The 18713-nt window shown below is 40.4% G+C and overlaps 1 protein-coding gene across 14 annotated transcripts in view; it reads right to left on the bottom strand.

Moving 5' to 3' along the window:
• SYNE1 (spectrin repeat containing nuclear envelope protein 1) overlaps nt 1-18713 on the bottom strand; it is a 492410-nt gene that overhangs the window by 384254 nt on the left and 89443 nt on the right. The window lies entirely within an intron of this gene.

Genomic DNA, 18713 nt, shown 5'->3' with positions numbered 1-18713 from the left:
CAATTTCAATAATCATTACTGATTTCCAAACCTAAAATCATCTTTCATCGACATTTAGATTCACCATCATTTTAGTTGTAGAAACCCAAAAATTTGTCATTCTTATTAAAAACTGTAAACTTCGGAGGAATCTACAATGTCGATATACACATTAAGAAACTATTAAGTAAGGGCAAACACACAGTTCCTGAATACAAAATTACAGCCATATTTTGATTTATCTCATATTCCACCTAGTATTCAATACGGTACCAGAATTTCAACAGTCTCTAAACCTGGAACATACGACTGGGTGAGTAGTATGAAGGGAAGACAAGGTGTGCCAGGAAGTCTTTAGAGTGCTGGGGCTGTTGGAGTGACAGTTCTACTTTTACATTGTTGACAATTGTTTCAGAAGATTGTCATATTTCCCCCACTCCCTTTCTCCTCGAGGCACTGCAGTTCTCTAACACTAAGTTACTCAGAACATCAGTTCCCGCTCATGACAAGTTACTGTAACACATGCTGTTAAATTTTCAGAGACCACATGACAATATTGAAAATATACTTAAACAGATTTTGTTTCCAGATATTCTGAACAATAAGATGTCATCATTAAACTCTACTCTCTCAATTGCTTTGACACTTCCTGTGCCATTTTATGTAACTCTATCAGCTGGATAGTACAATAACAATTTCATGCATTTTCCCTAACCTAGCACATCAAAAAATATAGTGAAATCCTGGACCCATTGAAGTCACTGGAAAAATTCACATTGATTATACTGAAGCCAGGATTTCACCTCGAGTTTATAAGCATCCACATGTTTTGTTGCTGATAATTGTCTAATAGGGCAACAATAAAATTGATTTTTCAGGTGCACACTTTTTTTCTAAACTTTATTTTTATTTCTTTAAACACATAATGAAACAATAACAAAATTCAGTCTTCATTGTTTGTAAAACCTAGAAAAAAAAGAAACAAACAAAAAACCCTGAGCTCTCAGAAGTCATGCAGGGCAACAACTGTTACTGTGACTAAACAGATAAATACGTGAGAACATAACCCATGAGTATCAGGGACTAATATACACTAAACTGCAAAAGAGGTGCCTATTTTGTTTTATGGTAACATCAGATGTACATCTGAAAAATCATGCTTGCACAACTAACTTGATGTACTGCTCTTGTATAGTTAATACAGAAAGTAACTGAAGAGCTGGAGATAAAAAAAGAAGCATTTCCCTTCAGGAGCAGCGATGATATAACAAGGCAGGAAAAAGCAAAGTATCCCTGGGTTTGTAGCCTCCAACACTGAAAATACTCTCCCTTTGTTGTTTTATCTAGATTATCTATTTCTTCTGTGAAAAAAAATACTTTTAGCATTAGGTGAAAAGAACATTCTTTTGTTGAAATGAGTCTGTACATTTAAGTATCAGAGGGGTAGCCGTGTTAGTCTGGATCTGTAAAAGCAGCGAAGAATCCTGTGGCACCTTATAGACTAACAGACGTTTTGGAGCATGAGCTTTCGTGGGTGAATACCCACTTCGTCAGATGCATGTAGTGGAAATTTCCAGGAGCAGGTATATATATATGCAGGCAAGCTAGAGATAATGAGGTGGTTCAATCAGGGAGGATGAGGCCCTGTTCTAGCAGTTGAGGTGTGAAAACCAAGGGAGGAGAAACTGGTTTTGTAATTGGCAAGCCATTCACAGTCTTTGTTTAATCCTGAGCTGATGGTGTCAAATTTGCAGATGAACTGAAGCTCAGCAGTTTCTCTTTGAAGTCTGGGCCTGAAGTTTTTTTGCTGCAGGATGGCCACCTTAAGGTCTGCTATAGTGTGGCCAGGGAGGTTGAAGTGTTCTCCTACCGGTTTTTGTATATTGCCATTCCTAATATCTGATTTGTGTCCATTTATCCTTTTTCGTAGCGACTGTCCAGTTTGGCCGACGTACATAGCAGAGGGGCATTGCTGGCATATGATAGCGTATATTACATTGATGGAGGTGCAGGTGAATGAACCAGTGATGGTCTGGCTGATTTGGTTAGGTCCTGTGATGGTGTCGCTGGTGTAGATATGTGGGCAGAGTTGGCATCGAGGTTTGTTGCATGGATTGGGTCCTGAGTTAGAGTTTCTATGGTGCAGTGTGCAGTTGCTGGTGAGAATATGTTTCAGGTTGGCAGGTTGCCTGTGGGCAAGGACTGGCCTGCCACCCAAGGCCTGTGAAAGTGTGGGATCATTGTCCAGGATGGGTTGTAGATCCCTGATGATGCGTTGGAGAGGTTTTAGCTGGGGACTGTATGTGATGGCCAGTGGAGTCCTGTTGGTTTCTTTCTTGGGTTTGTCTTGCAGTAGGAGGCTTCTGGGTACACATCTGGCTCTGTTGATCTGTTTCCTTATTTCCTCGTGCGGGTATTGTAGTTTTGAGAATGCTTGGTGGAGATTTTGTAGGTGTTGGTCTCTGTCTGAGGGGTTAGAGCAGATGCGGTTGTACCTCAGTGCTTGGCTGTAGACAATGGATCATGTGATGTGCCTGGGATGGAGGCTGGAGGCATGAAGGTAGGCACAGCGGTCCGTAGGTTTTCGGTATAGGGTGGTGGTAATGTGACCATCACTTATTTGCACCGTGGTGTCTAGGAAGTGGACCTCCTGTGTAGACTGGTCCAGGCTGAGGTTGATGGTGGGGTGGAAGCTGTTGAAATCGTGGTGGAATTTTTCCAGAGACTCCTTTCCATGGGTCCAGATGATGAAGATGTCATCAATGTAGCATAGGTAGAGAAGGGGCGTGAGTGGATGAGAGCTGAGGAAGCATTGTTCCAGGTCGGCCATAAAAATATTGGCATATTGTGGGGCCATGCAGGTGCCCATAGCGGTGCCACTGATCTGAAGATATATATTGTCATCAAATTTGAAATAGTTGTGTTTGAGGATAAAGGCACAGAGCTCAGCAGCCAGTTGTGCTGTGGCATCATCAGGGATACTGTTCCTGACAGCTTGTATTCCATCTGTGTGTGGGATGTTTGTGTAGAGAGCCTCTACATCCATGGTGGCTAGGATGGTGTTTTCTGGAAGGTCACCAATGCTTTGTAGTTTCCTCAGGAAATCAGTGGTGTCACGGAGATAGCTGGGAGTGCTGGTGGCATAGGGTCTGAGTAGAGAGTCCACATATCCAGACAGTCCTTCAGTGAGAGTGCCAATGCCCGAGATGATGGGGCATCCAGGATTTCCGGGTTTGTGGATCTTGGGTAGTAGATAGAATAACCCTGGTCGGGGCTCTAAGGGTATGTTGATTTGTTCCGGTGTTAGTGTAGGGAGTGTCCTGAGTAGATGTTGCAGTTTCCTAGTGTATTCCTCAGTGGGAACTGAGGGAAGTGGCCTGTAGAATTTGGTGTTGGAGAGTTGTCTGGCAGCCTCCTTTTGGTAGTCAGACCTGTTCATGATGACAACAGCACCTCCTTTATCAGCCTCTTTGATGATAATGTCTGGGTGGTTTCTGAGGTTGTGGATGGCATTGCTTTCTGCACGACTTAGGTTATGAGGCAAGCGATGTTGTTTTTCCACAATTTCTGCCTGTGCACGTCGGCGGAAGCATTCAATGTAGAGGTCCAGACTGTCATTTCGACCCTCAGGAGGAGTCCATGTGGAGTTCTTCTTCTTGTGCTGTTGGTGGGAGGGTACCTGTGTATCAGTGTGCTGTTCAGTGTTGTCCTGAAAGTATTCTTTGAGTCGGAGATGGCGAAAGTAGGCTTCCAGATCGCCGCAGAACTGTATCGTGTTGGTGGGGGTGGCAGGGCAGAAAGAGAGTCCCCAAGATAGGACAGACTTTTCTTCTGGGCTGAGTGTGTAGTTGGATAGATTGACGATATTGCTGGGTGGGTTGGGGGTACGATGGTTGTGGCCCCATGAGGCAGGTAGGAGTTTAGACAGCTTACAGTCCTTTTTCCTTTGTAGAGAGGTGAAGTGAGTAATGTAGATCTCCTGTCTTATTTTAGTGAAGTCCGTTTGTATGGAAGTTTGGTTATTTCGCCATCTCCGAATAATTTTGTTTAAAGAAAAACCCTCTGCTTACCACACTTACATTTCTACTCATACCTCGATGCTAGACCAAACTCTTCCTCACTGTGACTCCAGTGAAATCAATGGAGTAACAAATTCACTAAGAATGGATTTGTCCCAGGCAACCTTGCATTACATGCTACAGATAAAGATACAATTCATTTCCTTCTGTGATGTTTTTTCCCATGTAAATTTTGAAGCAACTTTGTACTTCTTTCAAGTATTTGGATTTAGCAATGAAGATAATGATCCATAAGGGAGGTCATCACATCAATAACAGTGGGTGAAATCGCGTCATTTTGCCATTGTCTTCAATGAAACCAGGATTTTTCCCAGAAAATTTAACTTCTAAAATGCTGTGCTTTCCATGCAATCTAAATCTGTGAAGACACATTTCATAGAACTTGGAAAAGGAGACAAAATATAAAGAGTGCTGGAAAAGATGAGAAGTGGCAAAAAAACAACCAAATTATCGAGAGCAAAGATTTTGAGACCAAATGCTGAGAAGTAAGGGAAACCACAACAGTTCCTTTTAAATCAAGAGACTGCAATTCATCTCTTGCTGGTACTAGCTGGTAAAAATAAATCTCAGCGTATTCTATTGACTGAAGTTGTCTTATTTTTTTTCTCTTTACAGTCACTCACAGTGCATAGCAGAAGAGAACATGTGCATAGAGATATAAATAAAACCAGTACAAAACAGATAAAAGGGAAGCAGAAAACACAGATAAGTGACATATGAACATTTAAGAGCTAACTTTTGTGCAATACACAATTACTAGATTGGTATCATTCTCTCATAAATTTTAAATTAGGTAGGTAGGTAGCTTGCTTCCTAACCCAAAATGCTTGGTGCAATATGTAAAGTCTTCTAGTGCCATTAAAATGTAGACATCTGTTTCAAAAGAGAAAAACATCTAAGGACCCATTTAAAAATAATGTGTATGCATAGCTAATAACTCAAGACTCTTTCTGACGAACAATAAGTAAATGACATAGCAACTTTTTTTTGTTCTGTTTCTTTTGTATGCTGCCATGGTCATGCTGCATTAGTTAAAACATTACTGATTTAGCGGAAACAAACAATAATATAAAGCCAAATGCTTTGGCAGCTCTTAGAGTTCTCACTGACTTCCATCTGTATTCTGGTTATATTGGGGCAGAGTGTGATGAAGTGAATTGGGATTTTGCCTGAGTAAGATCTAAGTCAGGACTGCATGATTTGGCACATTGCATTTAGAAGCACCTATATGTGAAGCATGTATACAGTCTGCGATATTTAACTGCAAAAAAATCCAACACGCACATCGATCCATCTCCAACGTGTTTATTATCAATACACAGTGGTCACAAACTCAACATTTCTCACACTGTTATGCCTGTGATACCACAATTATCTCCTGGAGTATTTCATGCCAGTGTGAGAATGGTTAGCAAATATTGACTTTTTAATGACAATCACTTAACTCTTCTTTTTAAGGTTTCTCTGGACATCAGCCTTATTGTAGTTCAGCTCCATGTACCTATGAAACTCAGTATATCCCAAGTAGTATGCACAAACTTCCTGACATGTAGAAGTTTTAAAATATTTATTTTATACTATTGTATATGCACCACTAAATATATGATAGCTTAAATAAAATTCCTGTTTTTCATGGGAAAACTTTCCATTCACACTAACACAGAGTGATTCTTTTGCTAGAATAGATAAACATATGTCCCCTGGCAGCATATGTAATGTCAACTTGAATCATGTGAGTCAGATAACATTTACTTTTTCCTTGGTAGTCTCCAAATGAGAAAGTCATTACCTTTTGTTAAAAATGTGAATAAGTTAAAATCTACTGAATACTGTTTATACTAGAGATGGACCAGAACATAACAAACATTCCATCCAGCTACCAGTGTGTACTCTCAAAATGTTAACATGAAATCTGTAGAAACACGTGGAACAAACATACTTGAATTTTAGAAGATATTAGATCTATATTCAGACACTGGATTTGTGATTGGTCCCTACAACTATAGCGACTGAATCAATAACATTGATCTTAACATGCCATCATGCCATATGTGCTGGCATTATAGAAAAGTTAGTGTTGATATAATATATATGTTTTGCTATTGCTCTGATATTTTGTTAAACTGGAAGCAGTAAGCGGACAACAAAGGCCTTGTCTTCACTAGGAAAAGGGGTGTATTTTTAACATATATTAACTAACATACATTAAAATCCTAGTGTAGCCAAGTTAAGTTGTAAACATATAATTTTCCTCAATCAGCTAACATGTATATAAACTACAACTTGCCTAATCTATACCAGGATTTTAATACATCTTAGTTAGCTGATGTGTTAACACCCTCTCTTCCTAAAGAAGACAAGGCCTTAGGTGTCTGCTTTCTTCCTCCAAAATATCAAAGCAATAGCAAAGCACACATATTATATCAACACTAACTTTTCCATAACTCCAGCACATACGGCATGACGGTTACACTTCTGATAATAATAATATTTAAGAGTGGCTGTGAGGAGGCAAGACATGAGTGGTGAGGCACACTCACCACAAGTAAATTTATGAGCACTGTGGGAGGCATATGAATTAACTGGGAAGCTTCTTAAAGGTTAGCAAACTGATTTTTTCCCATACTAAGTATTTTATTTAAATACAGATTAGAACTGATCACAAATGTAACAATGTGGGAATTCTTTGGATAATCCTGTTGCTCTTTGAAACTGGTCTCTCGTTTGTGATAATATTCAGAAAATGTCTTTGAACATTGAAAGCAATATAATTTAGAGTTTATCAATTAATATACTTAGTATGTAATTATTAAAATCAGAAAAGCAGATTTTTAAACAGCCTACAAACTGCAGTCTCTCTTCTCTCAGAAGTATTAAACTGAGTAACAGAAAACTTTTTGAAAAACCCGGACAAAAAGCATGGAACAAACAAGACATTTGCTAAACTTCTCTGTTCTGTCCTATTTTTTGTTGTTGTTGTTGCATTGCATCTCCTTTTCTGTATTTTTCTGTTGTTTCTCTAAACTGTAACTGCTTTGATCTTTCTTCACACCTTTGAGTACACTGTCTAAAAAATACTGTTGAAGCTGTACAAATGAAAACAATAGTGTTCTGCAGATCCTCTATAAAATGTTCTGTAGAACGTTGTGAGACTTCTGTTACTAAAATAAGCGGTACCTGAATTTTCAAGTAGCTTCAAAACTGCATGAGCAAATCTGACACATGCACTCACTCGCACAAATTGATATCTGTGTGTGTAATTACCTGATTTGTTTGCATTGATTTGCCTGAACAAGCTGATGCGCATAATTTCAAAGGCTGTTTTGAATATCTGACCTTTACTCCTCAATGCCAATTTGAAGGATTTATCCTGATGCCTCTGGGTCACATGCCCCTTCTCTACAGGCATGCTCATAGATTTGGGTGCCATCTGTGTGAGTACGGGCTGCAGGATTAAGCCCTAGCCTTAATGTGTCAGTTTTCTTCCAAGGATATCTTTAACCAATGTTTCATTATTAAAGGAAACATACCATAATTACATCCCATAATTGACCAGGAGTCAAACCTCCTGGGTTTTCTTCTCAACATTAGACTGTTTGGTTTTTGGCTTATTGTGTGACTCCATGCAAGTCACTTAGTTGATCCATGCCTCAGTTTCCCCATTTGAAAAATAAATAAAATAGTACCCAATTCTGATGGTTACTTATCTAATAGATGTAAATTATTCAGCTTCTTTTATGAAGCCACTACATATTCTAAGTGCAAAGTATTATTACATTTAAGCTCACAGTTGACTAGATAAGATCTTGTTATGGTCTCAAAAATTCAGTAACTATTATTATAGATGATAATATCTATTCTTGATTATATTTCTATTTCCTTTTCTTTTCTAAATCGATAGAGGGTTTGTTTTTTTTTCAATTTACAATCCTGAATATAGAGATACATCTATAGTACAACACGATAACGCAGAGTAGTGTTTCATAAATATATCCTAAAAACCTTTCAATCTTAGCTTTATTTTGGTTTATTATCCCTCATCTGCTTTTGTTTTATGATACTCTCCATTCTCTTTTTTATACAATTACTAAGTGAACCATATTAGTTCATTTCTGTGTGTGTCTGTTTCAGAAAGTAGCCTGCTCTGCCTGACACTTGGTAGCAGAAGTTAGATAAATACTGTTGTATTCCCAAAGCTGGGAGAATGAGAAGTTAATTATTGTGTAGAGTAACCAGGGTTGTTTGAGATGTGTTGTCCATATGCACCTCATGAACCAGAGATGAGAGGGTTTTTGGCCAGCAATACCCGTGCGCTCTTTCAGACTTCATGCTTTAAAATGAGAGCAAATGGGGTGAGGCCCACCAATCATCATTTGGCTCCTTCTCACTGCAGAATCCCTGGAGGTAGGGATTTTGAGTTAGAGGGGATGGAAAGGCAGGTTGTGGAATCTGCATATGGACAATATATCTTGAGGTACCCCAGATACTGTACACAGTAACTTTTTGCTCTCCTTCAAGTGCTTGTCCCTATGGGTATTCAACTGATGGTGACTCCCAAGCAGACATTTTGTTAAGGAGATGGGATCTTGGAGTAGTTAGGTAAACAACGACTGAAGAAGGGTTTTATCAAATGCAGCATTGGACCTGGAGGCTTCAGTCGGGGCACAGTGTCATGTGAACATGTGGACTGAAGCCTAAATCATTGCTTTACAAATGTCCAGTACTGTAAGTTTTGCAGTGATGCTGCTGATGCAGCTTGTGCTCTAGCAGAGTGACCTCTGATTGTGGACTGTGGATCTACCTTGGTCACCTTGTAGAAGGTTCTATTGCAATTGGAAATTCTGTTCAGTAGTCTCTGGGATAAACTGCAGAACCTTTTGTCCTGTCCGCAATAGAGATGAACAGTCCTGGTGATGTTCTAAAGGGTTTTGTTCTGTTTAAGCGGCAAGCCAAGACTCTCCTAACGTATGCAACATTGGCTTAGATCCAGCTGCATGGAGTTTCGGGATGAATACTGGTAGATGTATTTGTTGATTCAAATGGAACACTGTCACTACTTTTGGGAGAAATTTAGGGTGTATTCTCATGGACACTGAGTGGAAAACCACGTGTGGCGGGGTCAGCCACTATGGCCTCAATCTCTTCCACTCTTCTAACTCAAGTTATAGCAACCAAAGATGCCACCTTCATTGACAGGTGTAGCAGAGAAGGAGCCCAGAGGTTTTGAAGTGTAATCTCTTGAGGGCTGCAAGTAATAGGTTTAAATCCTGTGGGTGTACAGATTCCTTGACAGGCAGGAACATTTTATTAAGCCCCTTTAAAAACTGAATTACTGCTGGATGGGAGGAGACTGTATGATCCTCCACTAGCAGATGGTGAGCTGAAATCGCTGCTAAGTGCACTTTGAAGGCACTGAGGGACAAGTTCATCTTTTTAGTTATTAAGAAACTATTTGAGTATCTGTGGAAACAAGAATTGACACAGAATTAATAAGTTTTGGTGGCACCATGGGGAGGTCCTCAGCTATTTTGCCAGTAAGTTCTCTCCCACTGTTTGTTGGAACTTTTCTAACCAGGGAGGAGAAAGCCTGCTATACTGATGACATCCATCCAACTGCCATGCTGTGAGATGTAGGGATGTTAGAATCAGGTGTAGAATCTGTCCCTGGCTCTGAAACAGCAAATCTGGGAGTAGAGGTATGGACCTGAGCTGAGATACTGACTGGTTCAATAGCTCCTTGAACCACAACATGTCTGAGCCACGCTAGAGCTATGAGGATTAGCTTTATCAAGGCCTCCTTGTGTTTGCAGAACACTTTGGGAATCAGAGGGGTCAGGGATAAGTATACATCAGGTCTTCTGACCATAGTATGAGAAATGTGTATTCTATAGACTCTTGACTCAGATCCCTTCTTGAGCAGAATTTCTGACACTTGTACTGAAGTTGACAGTAAGGGGGACTCCGGTTCCAGATGTATCTCCATTTCCATCGAGCCACGTACCTGAACAATGCTGTGCAGGGAAGTGTAGATAGGTGTGCTGGAGCCAGATTTTTCTCAGGGTGGTACCGCAGTCCTTGGAGTAGCAATAGTGTGCTTCCCTGGTTGGCTTGGTTCAGGTGCCAAGGGAGCTGGCATTGGGGCTATTGAGGTAGACGGTGTCAAGGTTGGTGCCAAACTTTTTCCCAAAGTCATGGATTTTGGTGCCATCAAGTGGGAACCAGCACAAGACTGAGTTTCAGCAGGAATCATTCTAGGCTGCAAAGTCCCAGATTATATTCAGTACCAGGGGAGGTTTTCTTGTCAGAGGAAGCCTTGTTCAGCAATCTACCTGTGGGGCTTCTGGCTCCCTACAGCTTGTCAGATGACGACTCTTTAATCATGGCCCTGGTTCTAGTCAAAGCTCTCAACAGCAAAAAGCCTGGCATTTATGCTCGTGGGCTCTGAAGGTCCCTGAACTGGAGGTGGGGGGAGGGGTGTCATCTAGCAAGCCCAAGTTGGAAGTGGGTCTCATAAATTTAGTCATCAGGAAGACCTGAAGGTGGGCCTTCAAGTGCTTCCAAACCTAGGAGCTGAAGGACTTACAAATTGCACATTTATTGGGAAAGTGTGATTCTCCCAAACAACAGGGGAACTTTGAGTGTCCATCTGAGGTTAGAATAATTCCTTCACATGAGGGGTAATGTCTGAATCTGGGAGAACCAGATGACGTCATACCAGCAACAAATAAAACTCTAAGACTAAAAGCAACTGGACAACTAAAATTACTATAAAAGCAACAAAGAGTCCTGTGGCACCTTATAGACTAACAGACGTATTGCAGCATGAGCTTTCATGGGTGAATACCCACTTCGTCAGACGCATGTATATAATTACTGGTTAACTATGAACTAAACTGCAAAAGTAATAAGCTATCAGCTATAATAGAAAGGCTGTCAGTTCTCAGACAGTCAGGGTTCCATCTCTAAGCCATGAGGAAGCAAGAGGAACTAAATGGCAGCTGACAAGCCCCACTCTTACATGATCTTGCTACAGAGCATGAAGACTGAAAGAGTGCATGAGTGCCTCAAGCGTACTGCTGGCCAAAAAGACTCTGACTTCTGGCTCATGAGACACATGCACACTGGAATGTGCATAAAGACAAACACTCAAAGGAAAGCTGACATTTCCTGACTGGTTAAGCCTGTGTCTAGTTTATTGCCTTTTCTAAAGCTTTCAAATTCCTATTTTCAATCACCTTCTGCCAATGACAACACTAGCAGAAAAAGATAGGTCTTTTGTTTATTCTGACAGTGAACATCATTATTTCCTCTTCTTTAACCACTCAAGGCCTATCTAAAAATTCAGGACAGACACTGAAATGGAAAACTCTTGAGTAACTGCTGTCCAGAACTGCTGTACTAAATCAGTCTTGCAAATATTTCAATTTAACTTTGCAGTGCTGTTCTCCATTTTAAACTCGACCCTTAGATAAATTCATCCAAACCAGGAACAGGCAGCTTTCTCAAATTATTTCAGATTTATTTTTACACCTGCCCTCAAGAGAGATAAATAACCTACATTCAAACAATCTGATTTTAAGATTCAAGCCCCAATCCTGTGCAATCATGCATATGTCTAACTTTATGAATATGAGTAGTTCCACTGTTTTCATGGGTTTTCTCATGCACAAAGTTAAGCAGTTGAGTAAGTCTGCACAGGATTGTAGCCTTAAATTTGAAATTATCTCGAGGTTTTTAGTTAGTACTTTTTGACTGACTGGAGATTTTAAATATGCATTGTATACTGAAAGTATTTTCAGCATATTTTTTAATCTATTTTTTATCTATTCTGAGTGTTTTAGTGATGTTCATCCTGAGCTAGAATCAAATAAGTAAACTAGAGGTAAAGCGATTCCATATCTCATTCACAATGCATGGAGATATCCATTCCCTTTTTTACTTTTATTTATAACTTTGTATAAACCTAAATTCTATAAGTTTAAAGATACATTCATTTACTTATGATTTCATAACTAAAAAATAAACCTAAACTTACACTGATCAACTATTACATTACACAAAGCAAACAAAAAACCTGACATTTCAGAGATTTATTAAGGACTCAGATACCACTCATATTCAACCATCACTTACCAAGATGATAGACATGTTATAGATTAGACACACTTGATAAAACAAGATTAGACTAAACCACACTAAAATAAGATTAGATTAGACAAACAGAGTAGAATACATTTCAGTGGGAGCTTGTGTCCAAAATAACAGTTGCCAACATTTAAAGAAAAATCCTTGGACCAGTCTGCGAATGGTATACCTGACAGAAGGACAGAACAGATTTGATGCTCAACGGGTATGGCAGAAGGTGGCTTGCTGGGTTAGGGGAGCAGAAAGGATTCAGTAAATTAGAGAGGCAGGAAGGGGGATGCAGATGTGCCCAGCTACAGTAGTATTGTAGGAAAAGGTTCACTAAACTACAGGCTAAGAGCTGAAGGATCTAATCCTTGCTTTTCTACTGAAGCTTTTAATATTTTCATCCACTTCACACCCTTTATTGACAAAGGCTTCATAACCCAGACCAAGGAAAGGCAACTATCATTTACCCATTTTACAGATAAGGAAACTGAGAGGTTGCACAGAGTCTCTGCAGGTAGAGCTGGGAACCTATGTCTCATCCACTTTCCTACACTTAAACTTTCAGAAGAAATAGGTCAACCCTACTCTTAGTGACTATTTGCCCCTCCCTGATGGCTAGATCATATGTAGAGGTTTATGAGTCTAGTACTGCCTACATACTAATAGAATGATCCTGTAGTTCAAGGCCTATGCTCAGATATCCCAGAGTTCAAATTCAGCAGAAGACTCAAGTAAGGCCTATATTACACTTAGTGATACTGTCTGCAAGCATGAAACTATACTCTGTTCTCAGAGTCAGGAAATGAACCCCAGAATCCTGATACCCAACTTTCTAGTGCTGTTTCACAAATAGTCATGGTGAATATTCCTGTTTATACCCAGGTAGCAGGCGGTGATATAAATACTGGCTTCTGGAAGCACACACTACTGTATATACTTGACCAAAATGATGTAAAGACAAACAATGCTACAGAGACAAATTCAGCTCTCAGATGCACACACACAGGGCTGCTGTTGAAGTTAAATCCAGTTTTTACTTCAGTGGAAGCCTCATGTGCATATCCAAGGGTAGGATCTGGCCACAAGTATCTTCTTTGAGGTCATCATGGTTTAACACTCCTCTCCAGGGAGAAATTAAAAGGGAACCAAGTATCAGAGGCATAGCCATGTTAATCTGTATCCAGAAAAACAATGAGAAGTCTGGTGGCACTTTAAAGACTAACAGGTTTATTTGGGCATAAGCTTTTGTGGGTAATAAACCCACTTCTTCAGCCTCCATGCATCTGAAGAAGTGGGTTTTTTACTCACGGAAGTTTATGCCCAAATAAATCTGTTAGTCCTTAAGGTGCCACCAGACTCCTCGCTGTTTTTATTCAAAAGGAACTATTCCTAAGCAACATTTCTGGATCAGCAGAGCTATCAGTTGGTTATAACCCAGGATACAAGGCACAAATCAGTTATGGTGAAACTTCGTAGGACACATCCAAAAAAAAGGCAGACAGTATCAATCTAAAGCATCATGAAAATGCTAAGTAGGCATTTATTGAGAGCAACAAGAGGCAAACCAATTAAACTTACTGTAACACTACAGGACCAGCCACTGAAAATAGCAATGGTAAACTATGCACTCCTGAACCAGCCTGGCTGGCCCCATGCAGCATGTACTCCAAGAGTGATCAGGATGTGATACCACTTCCATGTTTTTAAATTATGGTGGATGCTCCCAAGGATGCTCACAAGTGGCGCAGAAGCAGTGCATCACATACTTGGCCTGGCCATACCCCCTTCTGCCAATGCGTTTTGGTGTTTTTCCTATACATGAATTTTGCATCATTTTCAGTCTTCTTTAAGGTTTTTGGGAGGGAGGAGATGTCTAAAATCCTTCTCTCTGTCCCCTTCTCTGTTTTCACCTTCTTCTCCCCTCTCCCTACCAATGAAATATGAAATTTGGGGTGTTGTCTGTCTCTTTTTTATTGCCATCATATAATTTGGGGGTTTGAAAACTTCTCTCTCTCTCCTGTTCTCCTTGGCCTTGTCCACCACTCCATGCGAATCCAGAGGTTTCAGCTGCTGCAGTACCTCAGCAGAGAAATAAAACAGAGGGGAGAATAAAGTGGAAGTCCTATAAGCCTAATGCATCCCTGAAGCACAGCTAACAATTTAGCCAGTTTATTTTGCTGAGAAACAGGGACATGTTTCTTTGTTCACCGTACAGGGATGTTTCAGTGAACGCTGCCTGCACCTACTGAGGCTCCAGGGATGGGAGGGTTTGGCCCCATCCACATCTAAGCCTAAAGGGAGGAGCCACTGGACCTAGGCATAAACTCTGCCTGCAGCTGAGGAGGCAGAATGAAACTAGGGTATTTTTGTAGTGGAAGGGATGCTGCCCTCCAGTTTACAGGCAAGCTGAAGACCTATTGTTACAGAAGTATGGACCTTACCAGGATCATGACTATCCAACCAGGCTTCTGGACACACTTGTTTTCAGAAGTACCTGCCTAGCGGACTGTTAATGGAATATGAAACCTTCCATCTTTGGATCCCAAGTTTGATTCTGAGCCATGCTGATAGTGTCAGAAAGTCATTACCATGTAATGGCTGTTTGGTGAGCAATGTGGAATAAGCTGAAAATATCAGTCCAGTTCTTAGTGCTCATATCATACTAGGCATCTTGTTGCAGGTCTCATGGACTTAAAGACTTTAAGGCCAGAAGGAACCATCATGATCATCTAGACTGACCTCTTGCACACTGCAGGCTACAGAACTTCACCCAGCCACTCCTGTAATAGACCCATAACCTCTGGCCAAGTTACTGAAGTCCTCAAATCAAGTTACAGAGAATCCACCATTTAAACAAGTTTAAACCTGAAAGTGATCTATGCCACATGTTGCAGAGGAAGGTGCAAAACCTCAGGGACTCTGGCAGTCTGACCTGGGGGAAAATTCCTTCCTGACCCCAAATATGGTGATCATTTAGACCCGGAGCATATCGGAAAAAACCCACTAGCCAGACAACTGGTAACTCAGAGCCCTACCCATTTAGTGTCCCATCTCCAGCTGCTGGGGATATTTGCCACAGCAGTCACAGAGGAGCAACATGCCATTGCAGGCAGTCTCAGTATACCACCTCCATAAACTTATTAAGCTCAGTCTTGAAGCCAGTTAGATTTTTTGCCCCCACTGCTACCCTTAGAAGGCTGTTCCAGAACTTCACTCCTCTGATGGTTAGAAACCTATGCCTAATTTCAAGCCTAAATTTGTTGATGGCCAGTTTATATCCATTTGTTCTTGTGTCAACACTGGCGCTTAACTTAAATAACTCCTCTCCTTCCTTGGTGTTTACCCCTCTGATGTATTTAAAGGAAGCAGACATATCTCCCCTCAGCCTTCATTTGATGCAAAACAAAGCAAGTTTTTTGAGTCTCCTCTCAAAAGGTCGCAGCAGAGGTCACAAAATGAATTGGTATGGAGGCTGAACTACCATTTCATCCTAAAGCAAGAGCTGTTCTTTCTGGGACAGAGGATATCAGACTGTAGGACTGCAACTACAACACCTTTAACTGGTACTAAATTCCCTTTAAACAGAAAAATAGATTATTGCATATATTACTTGTTGAATGCAGATTATCACAAAAGTTAGCATTGCTCATACCAAGATCTTTATATTTTAATTGTCCAGCACTTTAAAGCTTGGCATTTACAGTTGTAGTAGAGCATACAAATCTCTATAAAAATATTTCTGTCCTAGAAATCATCTGGAATAGCTATAAAATGTTTCTAATCAGTTATTAAATATATTCACATGATGCCAGCATACTTAAAATGATGTGTGATTTCTCAGAAGGAAACAAAAACATTTTGTTTCACAGCATGATATTGTTGCTATTTTCTTGATAAATCTCATATCAAAATCATTTTTACTTATGAAGAGATATCAATGTATTTTAAATTTGAGCCCTTATTATAGGTCCATTATCAGGAAAGTTCCCTATCTACAATCTCAAATAATATTGCCTTCTATGAAACCTAGTTAACACTGGATTGTGCTTTACATGTGAGGGATATAAAAAGACAAGTATAGATCAGATGCTAAATCAACACCTCTGAGAACTACAGTATGTCACAACAAGCAAGACAGGTTTCTCAGGAGAGGAACAGGGTAATATGGAATGAATCTTGCTTATTGAACAACCTCCATTATAAAAAACAATTCTTAGGCAATAAATGTGATGAGTTTTATACTATTTGCAATCCAAAATTATTTACTTTGATATCTAAAAACAATGTCCTTTTAAAGGCTAACTTCCCAAGTTTCAGAAAAAGATTATTAACTCAAAAAAGGGCAAAATATAACATAGATAACAAGAGGCCAGTTTCTGAAAATGTAAAGGCTAAAAACACTAAAGATGTAATCCTGGCCCCACTGAAGCAAATAGCAAAACTCTCACTGATTTCAGTGGGGCCAGGTTTCACTTTGAATTTCTTTATGAGCTTTATAGTGAGCTATATTCTTTGCCAAAGACTGTAATCTTACAACATTGAGGTAGTTGGTTTTAATTAAGGTAAATGTAGTATTTAGCTACTAGTGAATGCTTTAAATATATTACATACAAAAATTATGTTAACAATGTTACGTAGGTTTAGAAGTCAAACACTTGAAAGTTAGAAAGTGTCAGATTTACAGTTGCCCTTGAAACCTTAATTTTTCCTATTTGTGTGTCCATCCTCTCCACTGAATGAGGCAGGGAGAAAACAGTATGTGATCATGCAATTCAAACCGTATCCTAATGCATACACACAAGAATGCAGAACTAAGATTTCATGGGCCAGGGGTTCTCAACCTTTTTCTTTCTGAGACCTCCAAAACATGCTATAAAAACTCCACAGCCCACAATAACTGATTTCTGCATATAAAAGCCAGGGCCGGGGTTAAGGGATAGCAAGCAGGGAAGTTGCCCAGGGCCCCATGTCATAAGGGGAACCATGACGCTAAGTTGCTCAGGACCCCAGGCTTTAGAGGAGTGAAGTTCTGGAACAGCCTTCCAAGGGGAGTAGTGGGGGCAAAAGACATATCTGGCTTCAAGACTAAGCTTGATAAGTTTATGGAGGGGATGGTATGATGGGATAGTCTAATTTTGGCAATTAATTTGGCAATTGATCTTTGATTATCAGCAGGTAAGTATGCCCAGTGGTCTGTGATGGGATGTTAGATGGGTTGGGGTCTGAGTTACTACAGAGAATTCCTTCCTGGGTGCTGGCTGGTGAGTCTTGCCCACATGCTCAGGGTTTAACTGATCGCCATATTTGGGGTCCGGAAGGAATTTTCCTCCAGGGTACATTGGCAGAGGCCCTGGAGGTTTTTCGCCTTCCTTTGCAGCATGGGGCATGAGTCACTTGCTTGAGGATTCTCTGCAGCTTGAGGTCTTCAAACCACAATTTGAGGACTTCAATAACTCAGACATAGGTTAGGGGTTTGTTATAGAAGTGGATGGGTGAGATTCTGTGGCCTGCATTGTGCAGGAGGTCAGACTAGATGATCATAATGGTACCTTCTGACCTTAAAGTCTATGAGTCTATGAGTCTATGCAGTGGGACTTCGGCTTTCTGCCCTGGGCCCCAGCAAGTCTAACATTGGTCCTGCTCGGCGGACTCCTGGTTGAGAACCTCTGGCATGGGCCATGTGTTTGGGCTGTGATGGCCTAGTGGAATGGGGCCTGGCTGCTCCCCATCCCCTCACTATAGCTGCTCTGGCTGTTCCCAGGATACCATGAGCAGTTTCTATGGTGGAGGCATGACTCCAATACTTTAGAAACATCAAGATTGGCTATTATTCTGGCAGATGGCCAAAATTTAAAAGTTTATATCTTCACCAAACCTGAATGGAATTTCATGGGGAAAAAGAAAGATGTATCTCCAGGGCTTCCCCCTGTCAAATTTCAAAGGTCTACTGGAAACAACAGAAGTGTGAGAGCAGCTCAAGTAAAGGTCACAAGAATGTTTTATGTGGAAACTATTAGACAATCTACATATAGGGGCCTTTATCTTCTTTCCCTATATATCTAGAGTATGGGTGCATTCCAGGGGTTTAGAAATCTCATCAGCAGTTACTACAAAGTATGAAGAAGTTGACGTACACATTTTTACACTATTCAAAACCATGTTTGTGGCTAGCTAAAATGATAACACTTTAACACTCAATAGAATATTCAGCATATTCCTTCTGTTCTTCTGAGTCTAAACTCCATAAACTAATCCTGTTAAGGGACAGACACACACTTATGGGCCTGTAAAAATTAGGGATGTAAAATATTAAATGGTTAAACAGATAACCGATAAGTATTAGTCTTGCTGTTAACATATTGCAGTTAACATTTCAAACACATTGGTAAATCAGGTGCTGCTCGGCTCCCCTTGCTTCCAGCAGCTCCTCCTCCTCCTTCTCCTCTGCTGGTACTGGGGGAGGCGGCGGTGGCCGCTGCAGGAATATGTGCTTGGCAGCATATGCCCAGCCAGGGGAGAGGA

Source organism: Gopherus flavomarginatus, chromosome 4 (assembly GCF_025201925.1).
Source record: "Gopherus flavomarginatus isolate rGopFla2 chromosome 4, rGopFla2.mat.asm, whole genome shotgun sequence".
Classification (NCBI taxonomy): Eukaryota; Metazoa; Chordata; order Testudines; family Testudinidae; genus Gopherus; species Gopherus flavomarginatus.
The sequence above is the reverse complement of the archived record's forward strand: the minus strand, read 5'-3'. Positions and strand labels throughout refer to the sequence as shown.